The 18776-nt window shown below is 44.7% G+C and overlaps 1 non-coding gene and 1 pseudogene across 1 annotated transcript; one reads left to right on the top strand and one right to left on the bottom strand.

Annotated features, from left to right (window-relative positions):
* Positions 1-13144: 13144 nt before the first annotated feature.
* LOC116811382 (protein transport protein Sec61 subunit alpha-like) lies at positions 13145-13599 on the top strand (annotated as a pseudogene).
* A 4371-nt stretch (positions 13600-17970) lies between these two features.
* Positions 17971-18074, bottom strand: LOC116809961 (small nucleolar RNA U13). The gene has a single exon (XR_004370118.1). It is a non-coding gene; the product is annotated as a small nucleolar RNA U13 (small nucleolar RNA).
* Positions 18075-18776: the final 702 nt, after the last annotated feature.

Raw genomic sequence — 18776 nt, 5'->3', positions numbered from 1 at the left:
AAACAAAACAAAACTCCTTCAATTCCATTGCTCAGAGGTAATCACTGCACATTTTGTTTGTTTGTTTTTTTGAGACACAGTTTAGCTCTTGTCATTCAGGCTGGAGTGCAATGGCACTGTCTCGGCTTGCTGCAACCTCTGCCTCCCAGGTTCAAGCAATTCTCCAGCCTCAGCCTCCCTAGTGTCTGGGACTACAGGCTTGCACCACCATGCCCAGCTAATCTTTGTATTTTTAGTAGAGACAGGGTTTCATGATGTTGGCCAGACTGGTCTCAACCTCCTGACCTCAGGTGATCCGCCCACCTCAGCCAAAGTACTGGGATTACAGGCATGAGCCACTGTGCCCAGCCGATCACTGCACATTTTGGTGCTCTCCCTAGCTAGCCTCATTTATAGAAGTGTACAAATGTAATTAGAGGGGGAAAATTGTAATCACCAAAATGTAAGAGGGGAAGGCCTGTGTTTCAATATAATTTTTTTTTTTTTTGCAGGCAGGAAAGGTAACATACATGCATAATAAATGATTCAAATAGTAAAAAGTGTATAATCCTGTAAAAGGATGTCTTTCTACTTTCCTTGATTTACAGCATCCTTCCCCAGAGGAAACTTGTTACCACTATCTTGTGTTTCTTTTTTGAGAATTCTTTGCTTAGCTCTGTATTCCTTTGGATGAAATTTTAAAATTTTTGTCTTGTAAATTAACACACAGAACAGGCAAGATGGCTCACACTTGTATTCCAGTGCTTTGGAAGGCCGAGGATTTGAGAGGATTGCTTGAGGCCAGGAGTTTGAGACCACCCTGGGCAACACAGCAAGATCCTATTTCTATTAAAAAATTAACAAAGAAGGCTGGGGGTGATGGCTCACGCCTGTCATCCCAGCACTTGAAAGGCCAAGGCAGGCAGATCACTTGAAGTCAGGAGTTTGAGACCAGCCTGGCCAACATGGTGAAACCCTGTATCTACTAAAAATACAAAAATTAGCTGGGCATGGTGGTGCATGCCCGTAGTCCCAGCTACTCAGGGAATTGAGGTGAGAGGATTGCTTGAGCCCAGGAAGTCAAGGCTGCCAGTGAGCTGTGATCACACACCCTGGACTCCAGCTTAGGTGACAAAGCAAGACTCTGTGTCCAAAAAGTAAAATAAAAAAGTAAAAATTTAAAAAATTAACAAAGAAATTAACATACAGCAGTATTGACCCTTTTTTAAAAGTACTACGAGTTTTAACACATGCAGATTCTTTTAACCACCTCCACAATCAACATACAGAATGGCTTCATCACCCCTCTAAACTCTCTTAGGCTATCTTCTTTTGAGACAAGGTCTCATTCTGGCACCCAGGCTGGAGTGGCATAATCATGGTTCACTGCAGCCTTGACCTCCCTGGGCTCAGGTGATCCTCCCACTTCAGTCTTCCAAGTAGCTAGGACTACAGGTGCACACCACCACACACACCTAATTTTTTAAGGTTTTTGCAGAGACAGGGTCTCATGTTGCCCAGGTTTGTCTCGGACTCCTGGGCTCAATCAATCCTCCCATCTTGGCCTCCAAAAGTGCTAGGATTACAGGCGTGAGCCACTGTGCTTGGCTTTATGCTATCTTTTTGTAATTATATCCTCCCCTCAATTCCATATCCCTAGAAATCATTAACATGTCCTTCAACACTACAGTTTTGTCTTTTTGAGAATGTCATATAATAAAATCATACAATATGTAACTTTTTTTTTTTTTGAGACAGGATGTTGCTCTGTTGCCCAAGCTGGAGTGCATTGGCACAGACATGGCTCGCTGCAGCTTCGACTTCCTGATCTCAAGTGATCCTCTCACCTTAGCCTCCAGAGTGGTTGGGACTACAGGAATGTGCCACCATGTCTGGCTAATTTTTGCATATTTTGTAGAGATGGGGTCCCACTACATTGCCCAGGCTGGTTCGAACTCCTGGTCTCAAGCAATCCTCCTGCCTTGATCTCCCAAAGTGCTGGGATTACAGGTGTCAGCCACTGCACCCAGTCAACATGTAAGTCTTGAGATTGGCTTCTCACACTTAGTGTAATGCCTCTGAGGATCATCCCAGTTGTTACCAGTGTCATAATTCATTTTTTTCCATTGTTGACTGGTATCTCATTGTATGAATGTACCAATGCAAAAAGTTTCTTGGCCGGGTGCGGTGGCTCACACCTGCAATCCCAGCACTTTGAGAAGCCGAGGGGGGCAGATTATGAGGTCAGGAGTTTGAGACCAGCCTGACCCACATGGTGAAACCCCATCTCTACTAAAAATATAAAAATTAGCCGGGTGTGGTGGCAGGCGCCTGTAATCCCAGCTACTCGGGAGGCTGAGGCAGGAGAATCACTTGAACCCGGGAGGCAGATCTTGCAGTGAGCAGAGATTGTGCCACTGCACTCCAGCCTGGGTGACAGAGTGAGATTCCATCTCAAAAAAAACAAAAAGTTTCTTTATAGTTTCAGCCACTGAAGAACATCTGGATAATTTCTAGTTGGGGGCAATTATGAATAGCGCTACTATAAACATTCACATGCAGAATTTTGTGTGCACATATGTTTTCATTTCTGTAAATATGTAAGAGTGGGGTTGCTGGGTCATGTGGTAGGTATATGTTTAACTTTATAAGTTGCCAAACTGTTTTCCAAGTGGCTGTACCATTTTGGATTCCTACCAGAAATGTATGAGAGTTGAAGTTGTTTCACATTCTCGTCAGCACTAGGTATTCCTAATATCTTTTTTTTTCTTTTGAGACAGAGTCTTGCCCTGTTGCCCTGGCTGGAGTGCAGTGGTGCAATCTTGGCTCACTGCAACCTCCACTTCCCAGGTTCAAGCGTTCAAGCGATTTTTTTTTGAGACGGAGTCTCGCTTTGTCGCCCAGGCTAGAGTACAGTGGCACGATCTCGGCTCACTGCAAACTCCGCCTCCCGGGTTCACGCCATTCTCCTGCCTCAGCCTCCCAAGTAGCTGGGACTACAGGCGCCAGCCACCACACCTGGATAAGTTTTTTGTATTTTTAATAGAGTCGGGGTTTCACCATGTTAGCCAGGATAGTCTCGATCTCCTGACCTCGTGATCTGCCCACCTCGGCCTCCCAAAGTGCTGGGATTACAGGCGTGAGCCACTGCGCCCAGCCTCAAGCAATTCTTGTGCCTTAGCCACCTGTGTAGCTGGGATTACAGGTGTGCACCACCAGGCCCAGCTAATTTTTGTATTTTTAGTAGAGATGGAGTTTCACCATGTTGGCCAGGTTGGTCTTGAACTCCTGGCCTCAAGTGATCTGCCCACCTCAGCCTCCAAGAGGGCTGGGATTACAGACATGAGTTGCAATGCCTGGCCTGTTATTTTTTATTTTTATTATTCGATTAAGTCTGTAGTGATATCTCAATTTGTATTTCCCTAATGTCTAATGATGTTGAAGATCTTTTCATGTACTTATTTGTCTTCTATATATTTTCTTTGGTGAATTGTCTGTTCAAGTTTTTTGCCCATTTTTAAATTGGGTTGTTTGTCCATTTCTTATGACTGAATTTTGAGAGTTCTTTATATATTCCAGATGCAAATTCTTTGCCATGTATGTGATTTGCAATATTATGCCTCATCTGTAGTTTATTATTTCATTCTCTTAAAATTGTCTTTTACAGAGCAACAGTTTAAGTTTGATGAAAACTGGAAGAAAATATTTTAATAAACATTTGGGTTAGAGGTAAAAATTAGTGGTCAGTAGAACACCCAAGAAAGGAAACAGCCTCCCTGCACTGTTTGGTGGTGGTAGCTGGCAGGCATCTAAAAACACACCAGTTTTTGAGCACTTCTCTAGCTTTCTCACTGTGTTACTTTCACACTGTGCTATGGTTTGAATGTTTGTGTCCCCCCAAAAGTGATACATTGAAAGCTCATCTCCAATATGATGACATGAGCAAGTGGGAGTTTTAAGAGATGAGGTCATGAGGGCAGAGACTCAATCAATAAAATTAGTAACTTTATAAAAGAGGCCCCAGAGAACCGCACGGCCACTTCCACCATGTGAAGACACAGCAAGACGCTGCAATCTATGAACCAAGAAATGGGCCCTCACCAGACACTGCATCTGCCTGTGCCTTGATCTTGGACTTCCCAGCTTCTAGAACTGTGAGAAATCAATTTCTGTTGTGTATCAGCCACCCAGTCTATGGTATCATAGCCCAAATGGACTAAGACACACTGCTTTCTCAAATATTCTTTCTCATAGTCTCAACAACCATTGTGTTAATGTATTGCCTTCAAACACTTTGAAATGTTGACATTTTCGGAGACTGTGCCAGAAAGGAGCAAAAATCCCTTAAGCCAGGCTTCCATCCTGAATTCTACACACAAGATGAAGAGAAGAAATTCTTTTACTCCTTCCAGAAAGGGGTGAAAGAAGGAAAGAGGAAGCTAATAGGAACAGAAAAGCTGTGACCTGCCCATGTGACCATTCCCTGCCATCTCCAAATGGTCACCAGGCATTTCCAGAAATACCTCATGAATGCTCTGAGTGGCTCCATCTACATGATAGGGAGTTCTACATGGGATTCCTTGCCAGCAGCTCTGATGGCAGGAGGGGAGACTCATGGGATAAGGAGCGCTGGGGCTGGCAGAAATCTACAAGGATAGTTTTGGATTTCAACAGCTTGTGGCCTTAGCAGTGAATCTGTGTAAACTCTGCTGGGAATCCCAAGAAATGAGGCAGGGAAGGGGTGGGGGTGGGGTCTCTGCTAACTTCTGGTATGTGCATGCATGTATAAATATAAAAGTATCTTTTTTTTTTTTTGAGACAGAGTCTCACTCTGTCACCCAGGCTGCAGTGCAGTGGCACGATCTTGGCTCACTGCAACCTCTGTCTCCACGGTTCAAGCGATTCTCCTGCCTCAGCCTCCCAAGTAGCTGGGACTCCAGGCGCACGCCACCACACTTGGCTAATTTTTGTATTTTTTAGTAGAGATGGGGTTTTACCATATTGGCCAGGCTGGTCTCAAACTCCTGACCTCGTGATCCACCCGCCTCAGATTCCCAAAGTGCTGGGATTACAGGCCTGAGCCACCACACCCCACCAATATAAACATATCTTAAAATTTACATGTAACTGGAACTACGTTACATATGGTTAGAGAGGCCATTTTCCACTCAACCGTATGTCAGCAAATATACAACATTTCATCAAACATAATATGCCATCACCTGTTAAATGCCCTATAAGTTTTGGTGCCATTAAGAAAGAAAAAAATAGGCCGGGCGCGGTGGCTCACGCTTGTAATCCCAGCACTTTGGGAGGCCGAGGCAGGCGGATCACGAGGTCAGGAGATCGAGACCATGGTGAAACCCCGTCTCTACTAAAAATACAAAAAAATTAGCCGGGCGTGGTGGCGAGCGCCTGTAGTCCCAGCTACTTGGAGAGGCTGAGGCAGGAGAATGGCGTGAACCCAGGAGGCAGAGCTTGCAGTGAGCCAAGACTGCGCCACTGCACTCCAGCCTGGGTGACAGAGCAAGACTCTGTCTCAAAAAAAAAAAAAGAAAGAAAAAAATGCTGCCAAATAAACTGTGATATGCCATGGAATGTAACAACTGTGAAAATGCATAAAATAATCATTTTAGAATTGGTGGCATATGGTAGTATGCATCACTCTTTGTCATGACTGCATAGTATTTCACTCTGTGGATGTTTCAGAATTTAACTCCCTGTCCATAGGTGTACATAGTGTTTCCATTTTTCACTTATGTAGGCAATACATTGTCAAATAATCTTGTACATCTATCATTGCTCACTTGTCAGATTACCTAGTTGGAATAAATTCCTAGGAATGTAGTTTTGAGGGTCAGAGGTTACAGATATTCAAAATTTTGGCATAGATAGCTAGAATGCCCCTCAGCACTCCAACATGGCACCCTTTCCCGCACAACCTTGATAACATAGACAAATCTTTTTCAATATGTAAACTGTTTCCAATATAATTGAAAAGTGCTGCCATTTTGCTCTTTACTTGCATTTTCATTGACTACTGTTGAGGCTTAACATCTTTTCATGTATCTATTAGTCTTTTGTGTTTCTTTAGGAGCCTGTTCAAATTCCTCATAAGAGCTGCTTTTTACTTATCTATTTATTTATTGACACAGGGTCTTGCTCTGTCACCCAGGCTGGAGTGCAGTGGCGCAATCACAGCTCACTGCAGCCTGGACCTCCAAGGCTCAAGCAATCCTAGAGCTGCTTTTTGAAAAGGAGACCACACATAGGCAGTTATAGTAGGCAAGTCAGTGATTCTTCAAGAGGAAAGCAGCAGAGTCATAGAAAACAAAGAACACCAGATAGGACAAATGTGTTTTTTTATTTATTTCCGAATTCAGAAACTGTGGTGAAATGAGCAGAATTGCCTGGAAGCTGCTCTGGAAGCTCATTCAAGGTTACCTGGGCCAGCCAGCTGGAACTGCAAGTAAGCCTATTCCTGGTGGAAGGAGCTGTCCCAAGCTCAGCCTCCACAGCATGGGCAGACTCCCTCCTCACACAGGGTGACTGCACCTTCCCACAAGCCCAAGGTCTCCAAATACTGGGAAGCTGGAGTTCCTCCCATCTCCTCTGAACCCCTGGCACCCTACATCCAAGCTGCCCAGCGCCCAAACAACTCATGTGTTCCCCACTCACAGACTGCTTTCTTACATTTATTCCGTAACAAATACAGCAGAACATGGACCTATCCTGCAGATCCAGCCGAGACCCTGACCTTCACATACTTCTCTATGGGACAGAGAATAGAATGGGAGACTCCTGCTTCCCCTTTGCTTGTTGACCCAGCCTTGTAAGATTTCACTTTCCCTAATAAAACCCAATCCTTAGCCCACGCACAGTGACATATTAAAATTCATCCTAAATCCTGGAACACGTGGGCAATGACCCATAAAGGCCAATGTGCCGTGACAGAAACACTAAGTCATACCATCCATCACTCTGTCTCAGTTCCTGTTTATTGCTGGCCAGAGAACTAGGATGATCCTCTGAGCAGACATGTCCTTGGAGGATAATTAAATGGGAACTATATAAATATTTCCATAAATTAAACCAAGGAGGTGTATTAAGTTCAGCTGAATCTGGATACCAACTGCTCCCTTTGACCACATCAGAAGGCCTCCTTTTAAAAGACATTAAAAAAAAATTTAAATAACTTTTGCCAGGCGCAGTGGCTCATGCCTGTAATCCCAGCTACTTGGCAAGCTGAGGTGGGAGGATGGCTTGAGCCCAGGTGTTCAAGGCTGCTGTGAGCTATGACTGCACCACTGCACTCCAGCCTGGGTGACAGAGGCCATATGTCTTTAAAAAAACAGAGAGAGAGAAAATTACTTTTTATTGTGGTAAAATAAAAAAAGGTATAATATAAAATTCACTATCTTCACAGTTTCTAAATTTACAGTTCAGTGTTAAGTATATTCACATTGTCACCAAACCAAAACTGGGTCCATTTGCCAGCATGCAACAGAAAGCCAACACCAAAACACACAGTTTTTGCAGTGAGAAAGGTTTGTGAGTTGACAGACAAAGAGAGGAAGAAATGGTCAAATCTGTCTCCTGGAGCTGGAGGCTGGGTTGGATTTTATTAGCATAGGGTAATGAGGTGTGATCTGACTAGATCCTGCCATATGGTCACCCCGGAGCTCAATCTGATTGGATCATGGGTCCTGCCATAGTGTCTGCTTTTATTTTTATTTTTATTTTTTATTTTAGAGATGGGATCTCACCATGTTGCCCAGGCCGGTCTTGAACTCCTGGGCTCAAGCAGTCCTTCTGCCTCGGTCTCCCAAAGTGCTGGGGTTACTGGCGTGCACCACCAGCGCCCAGCCTGGTGTTTGCTTCTTAATTTAGCCTGGTTCCTTGGTCCAAGCACTTAGTTGCCATTCATGGTTGCACACGATGTTCATCTGGGCATTGCCCCCTCCAACCTGCAGGGCCATGACCACTGAAAAACAACTCACAACTTTGCTACATAGAAGTTGAACCAGATTGGTGTAATGTGGTTACAACATTGCTGTGCAGCCAGTCCCCAGAACTTCCTCATCTTGCAAAACTGAAACTGTACCCATCAACTCTCCATTTTCCCCTCCCCTCGGCCCCTGGCAACCGCCATTCTACTTTGTTTTTGCATCAGCAACTTCCTCCAGGCTTTTCCCAATATATCCCTAAATGGAGGAAGGCTGGGCTGGGAAGGCCTATTTCCCAGAAAAGGCATGAGGGAAACAGGAAAAAAAAATTGTTATCTCTTAGGGAAGACAATAGAAGAAAATCTAGGATGACCAATCATCTGTGTTTGCCTAGGACTTTCCTGCATTTGGCACTGAAAATCCCATGTCAGGCCGGGTGCAGTGGCTCACACCTGTAATTGCAGCACTTTGGGAGGCCGAGGTGGGTGGATCACAAGGTCAGGAGATTGAGATCATCCTGGCTAACACGATGAAACCCCGTCTCTACTAAAAATACAAAAAATTAGCTGGGCATGGTGGTGGGCGCCTGTAGTTCGCGCCAGGAGAATGGCGTGAACCCTGGAGGCGGAGCTTGCAGTGAGCCAAGATCGCACCACTGCACTCCAGCCTGGGCGACAGAGCAAGACTCCATCTCAAAATAAAATAAAATAAAAAGAAAATCCCATGTCCTGGGAAACCTCTCAGTCCTAAGCAAATAACAATTGGTCATACAAGAACTGAAAAGCTGGCCCGGTGTGGTGGCTCATGCCTGTAATCCCAGTGCTTTGAGAGGCTGAGGTGAGTGGATCACTTGAGGTCAGGAGTTCAAGACCAGCCTAGCCAACATGATGAAACCCCGTCTCTACTAAAAATACAAAAATTAGCTGGGCATGGTGGCGGGCACCTGTAGTCTCAGCTGCTCCGGAGGCTAAGGCAGGAGAATCGCTTGAACCCAGAAGACAGAGGTTGCAGTGAGCTAATATCACGCCATTGCACTCCAGCCTGGGGTAACAAGAGCAAGACTCCATCTCACAAAAAAAAAAGAAAGAAAGAAAGAAAAAAGAACTGAAGAGCCAGCTGGGCATGGTGCCTCACGCCTGTACTCCCAGTGCTTTGGGAGGCTGAGGCGGGAGGATCGCTTGAGTTCGGTTCAAGACCAGCCTGGGTAACACAGAAAGATCTTGTCTCTGCAAAAAATTAAAAAATAAGCCAGGCATAGGGGCATGCACCTGTGGTCCCAGCTACTTGGGAGGCTGAGGTGGAGGATTGCTTGAACCCAGAAGGTCGAAGCTTCACTGAGCTGAGATCTTACCACTGTCCAGCTTGGGTGACAGAGCAAGACCCTGTCTCAAAAAAGCAACCAAAAACCTGAAGAGCTGTGCGGTATGTATGCTTTGACTCTTAGGAAGCGCACAAAAGGAAGAAGAGTTGATGAGATTCTCAGCTAAGGGCATGTGGAGATGTTTAATGTATTTTTGGCCACCGCTGTGACTGGGGTGTGTTAGTGACAGACTGCAGCACTTCCTTGCACAAGGAAGAATTCCCCTGAATGCCAGTGGCTCTCCCGTTGAGAAACTCATCTGTAACAAAATGAAGGCATAGCTATCAACACAGTTGCACATTAGAATCACCAGGGAGCTTTAAAATACCTAGATTGGCACTCCAGACCTAGCCTCAGAGTTTCTGATTTGATTGCTCTAGGAAGGCACCCAGGCATTGGTATTTTTAAAAGTCCCCCAGGTGATTTCACGTGCAATGGGTTGATAGCCGTGATTAAGAATCAGAGCGACAACCAGAGAGGAATGAGTCCTGGAAGTTGGAGTCCTGGAAGGTCAGGATTTGGGCATTGGATTAAGAGGGAAATTGGAGGCTGCAGAGAGATCTAGAATGCTGGAGGACATCGATGAGGGCTTTGAGTTTGTTCAGGGAAAGAGCCTCTGGGGTCTAAATGCAGCAGCGTGGAACCAGAGCAGGTACGTACTCAGTACCCACTAAGCAGAGTGACAGGGAAGGGGAGAGTTATGAGTGGATGTAAATATCTAAATTCTTCAGGAAGCAATAGCTGGCTGGCAAGCAGTTTGGCCCCAGGAAGCAGGAAGCTGCAGGCAGTGTGGTAATGTGACAGTGGTCTAGGGTGCTTGGCTGGTGGGGTAGCCAAGCCTTTGTCTTGTTTCCTGACTTGGTAACTCATTAAATACACGATTCCTCCGATGTTCCAAAGGGCTATTGGGTTTTGGTAAAAATCTGTAAATTATTTCCCTTTTTTTTTTGGAGACTGAGTTTCGCTCTTGTTGCTCAGGCTAGAGTGCAGTGGTGCCATCTCGGCTTACTGCAACCTCTGCCTCCCAGGTTCAAGCAATTCTCCAGCCTTAGCCTCCCGAGGAGCTGGGATTACAGGCGTCTGCCATCATGCCCGGCTAATTTTTGTATTTTTAGTAGAGACGGGGTTTCACCATGTTGGCCAGGCTGGCCTCAAACTCCTGGCCTCAAGTGATCCACCTGCCTCGGCCGCCCAAAGTCCTGGGATTACAGGCGTGAGTCACGGTGCCCGGATTCTGTGAATTATTTCTAAATATTATTTCCTTTTTTTTTTTTTTTTTTTTGAGACGGAGTCTCACTCTGTCGCCCAGGCTGGAGTGCAGTGGCGCAATCTCGGCTCACTGCAAGCTCCGCCTCCCGGGTTCACGCCATTCTCCTGCCTCAGCCTCTCCAAGTAGCTGGGACTACAGGCGCCCGCCACCACGCCTGGCTAATTTTTTTTTGTATTTTTAGTAGAGACGGGGTTTCACCGTGGTCTCGATCTCCTGACCTCGTGATCCGCCTGCCTCGGCCTCCCAAAGTGCCGGGATTACAACCGTGAGCCACCGCGCCCAGCCTCTAAATATTATTTCTAAGACCAGAAGTTACTGACTCCACATATTTGTAAAACAGTGTTTAATCATTTTATAGTTGTATACAGTGAACCAATTCTAAGGCACTTTCACATTATCTGGTTTTCCTGTGTGTCGGATTGGTAGGTATTATGAGCACCCGCCTCCCAATGCTCCACTTTTTTTTTTTTGGAGGGGCATCTAACTCTGTCACCCAGGCTGGAGTGCAGTGGCATGATCACAGCTCAGCTCACTGAAGCCTTGACCTCCCAGGCTCAAGGATCTTCCCACCTCAACCTCCAGAGTAGCTGGGACTACAGGCTCATAACATATTGCCTGGCTAATTTTTTTATTTTTTGCAGAGATGGGGTCTCACTATGTTGCCCAGGCTGGTCTTCAAGTCTTGGGCTCAAGCCATCCTCCCGCCTTGGCCTCCCCAAGTGCAGGGATTACAAATGTGAGTCACTGTGTCTGGTTCCCCTTTTTGTAGGGGAATCCAGCTTAGGAAGGTAGTTATTTGGCTAGAGTCACCTGGCTGGAAAGAAGTGGTGTTGGGACTGGCACCAAGGAGTCTGGTTTTTAGGACAGCTCTCTTCCTAGTGCCGTATAAGAGAGTCACTTTTCCCCTTACAGTCAGCGGTGCTTTCTGTATTTGTGGGAGAAGAGCATTGATCCATCAGCCTGGTTGTCCAGCAGTTCGGCCAGATCACACCAGCACCAATGCATTGCTCACCACCCTGAAGTATACTTCAGGGCTGGGTATCAATAAACTGGATATAATATGAATTATACAAATTAATCTTTTTTGGGTGAAAGCTACTTTTCTCCCTCCTCTACATCTGGATTCCAAAGAGAAAACCATCAAGGAAAGCCTTTGAGTGTGACAAGAGAGATGGGGTCAGGGTAGTTTGGTGCTCGTTTTACTGAATTAGGATTTTTTTTTTCTATTCTCTTTCCCTGGGGTTCTCTGTATCATATTTCCTTTTCTGAAATGAATTTCACTCTGTTTATGTTCAGAAGAATGCAGACCTACTTAGTACTTTCCCACCCCAGCATGTCGCAACTGTCCCTCAGAAAATCTTCAAGCAAGGCTCCTTGTGGCTGTAGGCAGTTAATTTGTGCTCTCATTGAAACAGGAATTAAAAGAAATTAAAGAATGTGTAAGCAGAAACTCAGCTGTATGTAAGAAAACCCAATTCCCCTGAGAAAGAAAAAAGAGCTGGAGTCCTTTAAAAATTAACTGCCTATTTTTCTGTGGCTAGTAAGCCTTATCTCTCCTCCTTTCCCAGGCATTGTGAAGACCCTATTTCCCTAGCTATGCAGCTGCAAGGTCACTAGACAGATAAACTCAAGTCGTAAAACATGTTTTTCCTTGAAAAGTAAGAAATGATGTAATGCATGTCTCAATTAATTGAATAAATGTCTTTGTTTCTCGCTTCTGTAGTATACTTTCCCCTGCACAGATCTCCCCCCCAGCCTCCGAAATGCTTAAAAGGTAACTTAACTCTTTCTTCAAGGCTCAGTCCTTTGGATGTTAATCTGACTGAGCCGGTGCACCTAAATAATAAATATCCTCCTGAACCCCATTGGTCTCTCTGATTCCTTAAAAAAAATTCCGTAACATCATGATTCATGGAAGTTCAAGATCTCGGTTCAGTGTCCTCCACTTCCAGCCCCTCCCACCAGTTTGTATTTGCTTTGCGATTGAAATCCAGTGAAATGCTGGCTATGACTCAGGGTGGTTCTGAGCTTAAGAGCCAGATAAAGGCAGATGCTGTCCTCAGCACGCAAACCCTGAATTGGGTTTAATTGAGGGAAAAGAAATGTGTTTGGTGCTGGGTTTGTGGCTGTCTTAGGTTGTGCAGCTGCAGGAGTTTGGTCTAGAGTATGTGCCCTGAGGGCTGGTAAGTCAGGATAAGTTGAGTCAGGAGAGGTTGGTGCCATGTGGCCTTTTCTCCACAAACAGCCACCAAGATTCAGCCAACACTGGCCCCTGACAATTATAACTTCAAGTTTATAATGTCATTGTTTTCGGGGGCAGGGGAACGCCAGCTGTGTTGTTTTTGATAAAATATGCTTGTTAAGAATGTAAGTAATCACTGGGTGTGGCGGCCTGTGCCTGTAGTCCCAGCTACTTGAGAGGCTGAGGCAGGAGGATCGCTTGAGCTCAGGCATTCAAGGCTAGCCTGGGCAGCATAGCCAGACTCTCTCTTTAGCTGTGCAGTGGAACAGTCTGGGCTGCGGGCAGCGTCGCCTCAGGTGGAGCAGAGCTGAGCCGAAGCGGGACTCGGAGCCTGAGCAGCCGCTGCCATGGTTATCAAATTTCTGCAAGTCATCAAGCCCTTCTGTGTCATCCTGCTGGAAATTCAGAAGCTGGAGAGGAGGATTCAGTTTAAGGAGAAAGTGCTGTGGACCGCTATTGCCCTCTTTATCTTCTTAGTGTGCTGCCAGATTCCCCTATTTGGTATCATGTCTTCAGATTCAGTTGACCCTTTCTACTGGATGAGAGTGATTCTAGCCTCTAACAGAGGCACATTGATGGAGCTGGGGATCTCTCCCATTGTCATGTCTGGTCTTATAATGCAACTCTTGGCTGGCACCAAGATAATTGAAGTTGGTGGCACCCCAAAAGACCAAGCTCTCGTCGATGAAGACCAAAAGTTACTTCGCATGATCATTACTATCGGCCAGTTATCATGTATGCGATGACAGGGATGTACAGGGACCCTTCTGAAGTGGGTGCTGGAATTAAAAAAATAAATTAATTTTTAAAAACTATAATAAATGTAAACAATCACTATAAAGAAAAAATTCAGGCTGGGCACAATGGCTCACGCCTGTAATCCTGGAATTTTGGGAGGTTGAGGCAGGAGGATCACTTGAGGCCGGGAGTTTGAGACTAGCCTGGGCAACCTAGTGAGATCTTATCTCTACAAAAAATTTTAAAAATTAGCATAATGGCACAGGCCTGTAGTTCCAGCTACTTGGGAGTCTGAGGTGGGAGGATCACTTGAATCCAGAAGTTTGAGGCTGTAAGAGCTATGATCCCACCACTGCACTCCAGCCTGGGCAACAGAGCAAGAACCTGTCTATAAAAAAAAAGATTCAAATGATGTGAACCTTATTAATGCATTCAACAACTATTTATTTTCTGTCTACCATATTCCAGCCAGTGTTCAAAGCACTGGGGATATGGCAGTGACCAACACAGAGTTTCTGTTTGCATTGTTGACCTAAATGAAAGAGGCAGAGACACAAAATACAATTTGAAGAGATTACTAGAGGCCAGGCAAAGTGGCTCACGCCTGTAATCCCAGCACTTTGGGAGGCTGAAGTGGGAGGATCGCTTCAGGCAAGGAATTCAAGACCAACCCTGGCAACAAAACAAGACTGCATCTCAACAACAACAACAAAAAAATTTAAAAATTAGCTGGGCATGGTGGTGCACAACTGTAGTCCCAGCTACTTGGCAGGAGCTACTCAGTAGGAGTATTACTGGAGTCCAGGAGTTTGAGGCTGCATTGAGCCATGATTGCACCGCTGCACTCTAGCCTGGGTGACAGGAAAGACCCTGTCTCAAAAAGAATTTATTTGAGCCAAAGTGAGAAGAGCTGCCCAGAAGTCTCAGACCCAAGCACCCTTGGATATGAGCTCCATTTGGCCTTTATTATAGCAGGTTTTTAAAGTCAAAAAGGAGGAAAGCTAGTAGGCTGATACAAAGTTATCTGTCAAAAATTCTAATTGGTATATAGAAATAACATTGACTATTGATTGCCATACACTGTTAAGCTACAGAATGTGGGTTATGGTGTCTGGTACGGCATTATTAGGTTAATTTTAGTTAATTTTTAGCTACCCGTGGCAATAGCAAGCAGTTTCAAGAGACAAATACATAGTTCAAAAGCGGGGAGTAGGGTGTGATTGTTGTCTCATTTTCATGCCTCTCTGGGCCTGATAATTTAAAAGAACTCTCATTCCTCAGATAAAAGCTATTTTCTCATCAGGGAACTTACACTCTAATGAAGGGAGTAGCTAAAAACAACAAAAGTATGGAATGTGTCAAGGGGTGATAGTACTATGAAGAAAAACACAAAAAAGGAAATATAAACCGGCTGGGCACAGTGGCTCACTCCTGTAATCCCAGAACTTTGGGAGGCCGAGGCACGTGGATCACTTGAGGTCAGGAGAATGAGACCAGCCTGGCCAACATGGTGAAACCCCATCTCTACTAAAAATACAAAATTAGCCAGGTGTGGTGGTGAGCACCTGTAATCCCAGCTTGGGAGGCTGAGGCAGGAGAATTGCTTGAACCTGGGAGGTGGAGATGGCAGTGAGCCAAGATGGCGCCACTGAACTCCAGCCTGGGCAACAGAGGCAGACTCTGTCTTAAAAAGAAAAAAAAAAGAAAGAAAGAAAATATAAACCACTCAAAATCTCATCACCAGAGATAACCATTGTTAACATTTTGTTGTCTATTCTTCCAAACCCCTCTCTTTGCCAATATACAAATATGTTTTTGTATCAACAAGCATTTTTACAGGCTGATTCATAACCTGTTTCTTTTTCCAATAATATTTCTGAGATATCTTTTTATGTTAATAAACACAAACTGATATAATTTTGTTTCTAGCTTTGATTTTTTTCTATGTCATGAGTCATCAAGCAATTTTTTTAATATGGAAAACTTTAAACATATAGAAAAGTAGAAAGAATGGTAAACACATTTATTTATTCCCTATAACATTTTGCCATATTTGCTTTACTTTTTTTTGTTTATATATGTTAAACTCAATTATAGACATGATGAACAGCTTACCTGTTCTGTTTCCACCCCAACTAGGTGAGCTATAATTCAATTCAAAGAGCTGTTGGTTTTTTAAAAAACAGCAACTTTTTTTTTTTTTGAGACAGAGTCTCGCTCTTGTTCAGGCTGGAGTGCAGTGGCACGATCTTGGCTCATTTCAACCTCTGCCTCCCAGGCTCAGGTGATCCTCCCACCTCAACCTCCCCAGTAGTTGGGACCACAGGTGCTCACCACCACTCCTGGCTAATTTTTGTATATATATATATTTTTTTGTAGAGATGGGGTTCCGCCACATTGCCCAGGCTGGTCTCAAACTCCTGAGCTCAAATGATCCACCTGCCTCGGCCTCCCAAAGTGCTGGGATTATAAGCATGTGCCTCCATGCCCAGCCCAATTCTGATGTTATTTACCCAGAGTTAGTATCAGACTCCATGGCGTTAAGGGCTCAGTCTTTTATAAGATGCTCTCATTTCAGACATCAGCCTCACTTTGGGATGTCCCTAAGCCCTTGCACTTTTGACCAATTGGCTGCAAACTCAGGGGTTCCCACAGTCCCCACATGCTTGATAATTTGCTAGAACAACTCACAGAACTCAGGAAAGCATAATACTTATGATTAAAGTTTTATTATAAAACATGGCCGGGAGCGGTGGCTCACACCTGTAATCGTAGCACTTTGGGAAGCAGAGGCAGGTGGATCACTTGAGGTCAGGAGTTTGAAACTAGCTTGGCTAACATGGTGAAACCCCGTCTGTACTAAAAATATAAAAAAATTAGCTGAGCGTGTTTGTGTGTACCTGTAATCCCAGCTACTTGGGAGGCTGAGGCAAGAGAATTGCTTGAACCCAGGAGGTGGAGGTTGCAGTGAGCTGAGATCACACCACTGCACGCCAGCCTGGGTGATGGAGTGAGACACCATCTCAAAAAAAAAAAAAAAAAAAAACAACCATCGTTAGAGGCCTGGGAGGAAGACAGAGTTTCCATGCCCTCTCCTGGAATCACGGGGCATCACCATTTCAGCACACCAATGTGTTAAACTAGGAACAGCCACTGAACTTTGGTGTTCAAAGTTTTTGCTGGGGTTTCAAGGTGTAGGCATGATTGATTAAAAAATTGGCCACATGATTGAACTCATCTTAAGCTCCTCCCTCTCCTAGAGTTCCTACCAGAGTTCCAAGGGGCCCAGAGTCCCAACCTTCTAAACACATGGTTGGTCTTTCTGGTCACCAAACCTCATCCTGCAGTTATCTGGGGGTCTGCACAGAGTCACTTCATTACTGTAACAAAGGCATTGCCATCGCTTGGAAAATTTCAAGAGCGTTTGGAGCACTGTGCCAGGAATGGGGGATGAAGACTTGATATATTCTTTATTATACTACATTGCACCTAAGTATTTTAGTATATGTAAAACCACAGTACGTTGAAGGTATTGTAAGTCAAAAGTGCAGACTGGGTACAGTGGCTCACACCTGTAATCCCAGCATGTTGAGGGCCAAAGTGGGTGGATTGCTTGAGCTCAGGAGTTTGAGACCAGCCTGGGCGACATGGTGAAACCTCCTCTCTGCCAAAAGTGAAAAGAAATTAGCCAGGTGTGGTGGTGCATGCCTGTGGTCCCCGCCACTTGAGGAGCTGAGGCAGGAGAATTACTTGAGCATGGGAGGTCGAGGCTGTAGTGAGCTGAGACTGCGCTCCTTTACTCCAGCCTGGGTGACAGAGTGAGACCCTATCTCACACATAAAAAGTGCATTTTCAATTTATGATTTTTGTTTTTCTTTTCCTTTCTTTTTTTCAGAGATGGGGTCTCACTCTGTCACCCAGGCTGGAGTGCAGTGGTGCGATCTCGGCTCACTGCAGCCTCAATCTCCCCGGCTCAAGTGATTCTTCTGCCTCAGCCCCCACAAGTAGCTGTACTGTATGTATATCACTTTTGCACCACTGTAAAGTCAAAAAATCATGTCAGGGACTGTCTGTACCTCTAAATAAGTAAGGACATTTTCCTATATAGCCCCAATATCATTACCATATGTAACAAAATTAATGAGAGTCCTTTCTGCTTGATTTTCAATGGCTGCCTAGTATCCAAAGCATGCATATATCCTAAAGTTCTTGATGGACATCAAGATGCCTATTGATGGACATTGAGGATATTTCTACTTTTTCATTAGGGGAAACCACACTAGGATGAACATTCTTATGCATACATCTTTTTATCCTATAAGTGTCCCGTTACTACCTGAGAAAATTGTGACTGCTTGTTTTCCTAGCAGGGAGCTGTGAAATCCAATTCAAAGGCATGGTCTTAAAAAAAAAAATCTTTCTTTTCTTTTGTTCACATCAGGCAGGTAATGTGCAGATGTGGTAACAAGGTTGGAGGGAGGTGTGTCTCACACATGCACGTGAAACTCCAATCATCGTGCTTATCAACTACAAAAGAATCAAGGTATTGTCTTTCAGTGAAGCATAACATATCCCTGTCCCTGGTGCGGTCAGCATGGCTTTGCCTGAACTTTTACTATAATCTGTGTACCAAAGAAGTCTGATGTTATCGTATTCTTTTGGGCAAGGATGAGGGCCTTCTACTAACTCTCCAAGGCCGGTGGGCATAATGACAGATGCTATGGACTGAGTTGTGTTCCCCCCAAAATTCATATGTTGACACCCTAGCCCCCAGTGTGACTGTATCCAGACATAGTGTCTTTAGGAGGTAATTAAGGTCACATGAGGTCATAAGGTAGAGCCCTAATCCAAGAGGACTGTGGCCTTACAAGAAGAGGAGCAAGGAAGTGGTGATCTGTAAGCCAGGAAGAGGGGACTCTCCAGAACCTGATCAGGCTGGTACCCTGATCTCGAACTTCCAGCCTCCAAAACTGTAAGAAAATAAATTTCCCTTCTTCAAGCTGGTATTTTGTTATGGTAAGTCGAGCTAAGATTTTGATGAAGTTGGACTTCAAAATTCTTAGTGGAAGTGACAGAAACTTAATTTGAATTAGCTTAAGAAAAAAAGAATATTTCTTCAAAGAACTCTAGGAAAGAAAACAATGGGTATTAGAGTAAAACCACTGGCCTCTGACACACTGCCTCTGCAACTTCTCCCCAAAGCGCAGTGGCTCACTTTACCCTGAGGCTGGAGGATGATGT

The sequence above is a fragment of the Hylobates moloch genome, unplaced genomic scaffold (assembly GCF_009828535.3).
Source record: "Hylobates moloch isolate HMO894 unplaced genomic scaffold, HMol_V3 SCAFFOLD_1, whole genome shotgun sequence".
NCBI lineage: Eukaryota > Metazoa > Chordata > Mammalia > Primates > Hylobatidae > Hylobates > Hylobates moloch.
The sequence above is the reverse complement of the archived record's forward strand: the minus strand, read 5'-3'. Positions and strand labels throughout refer to the sequence as shown.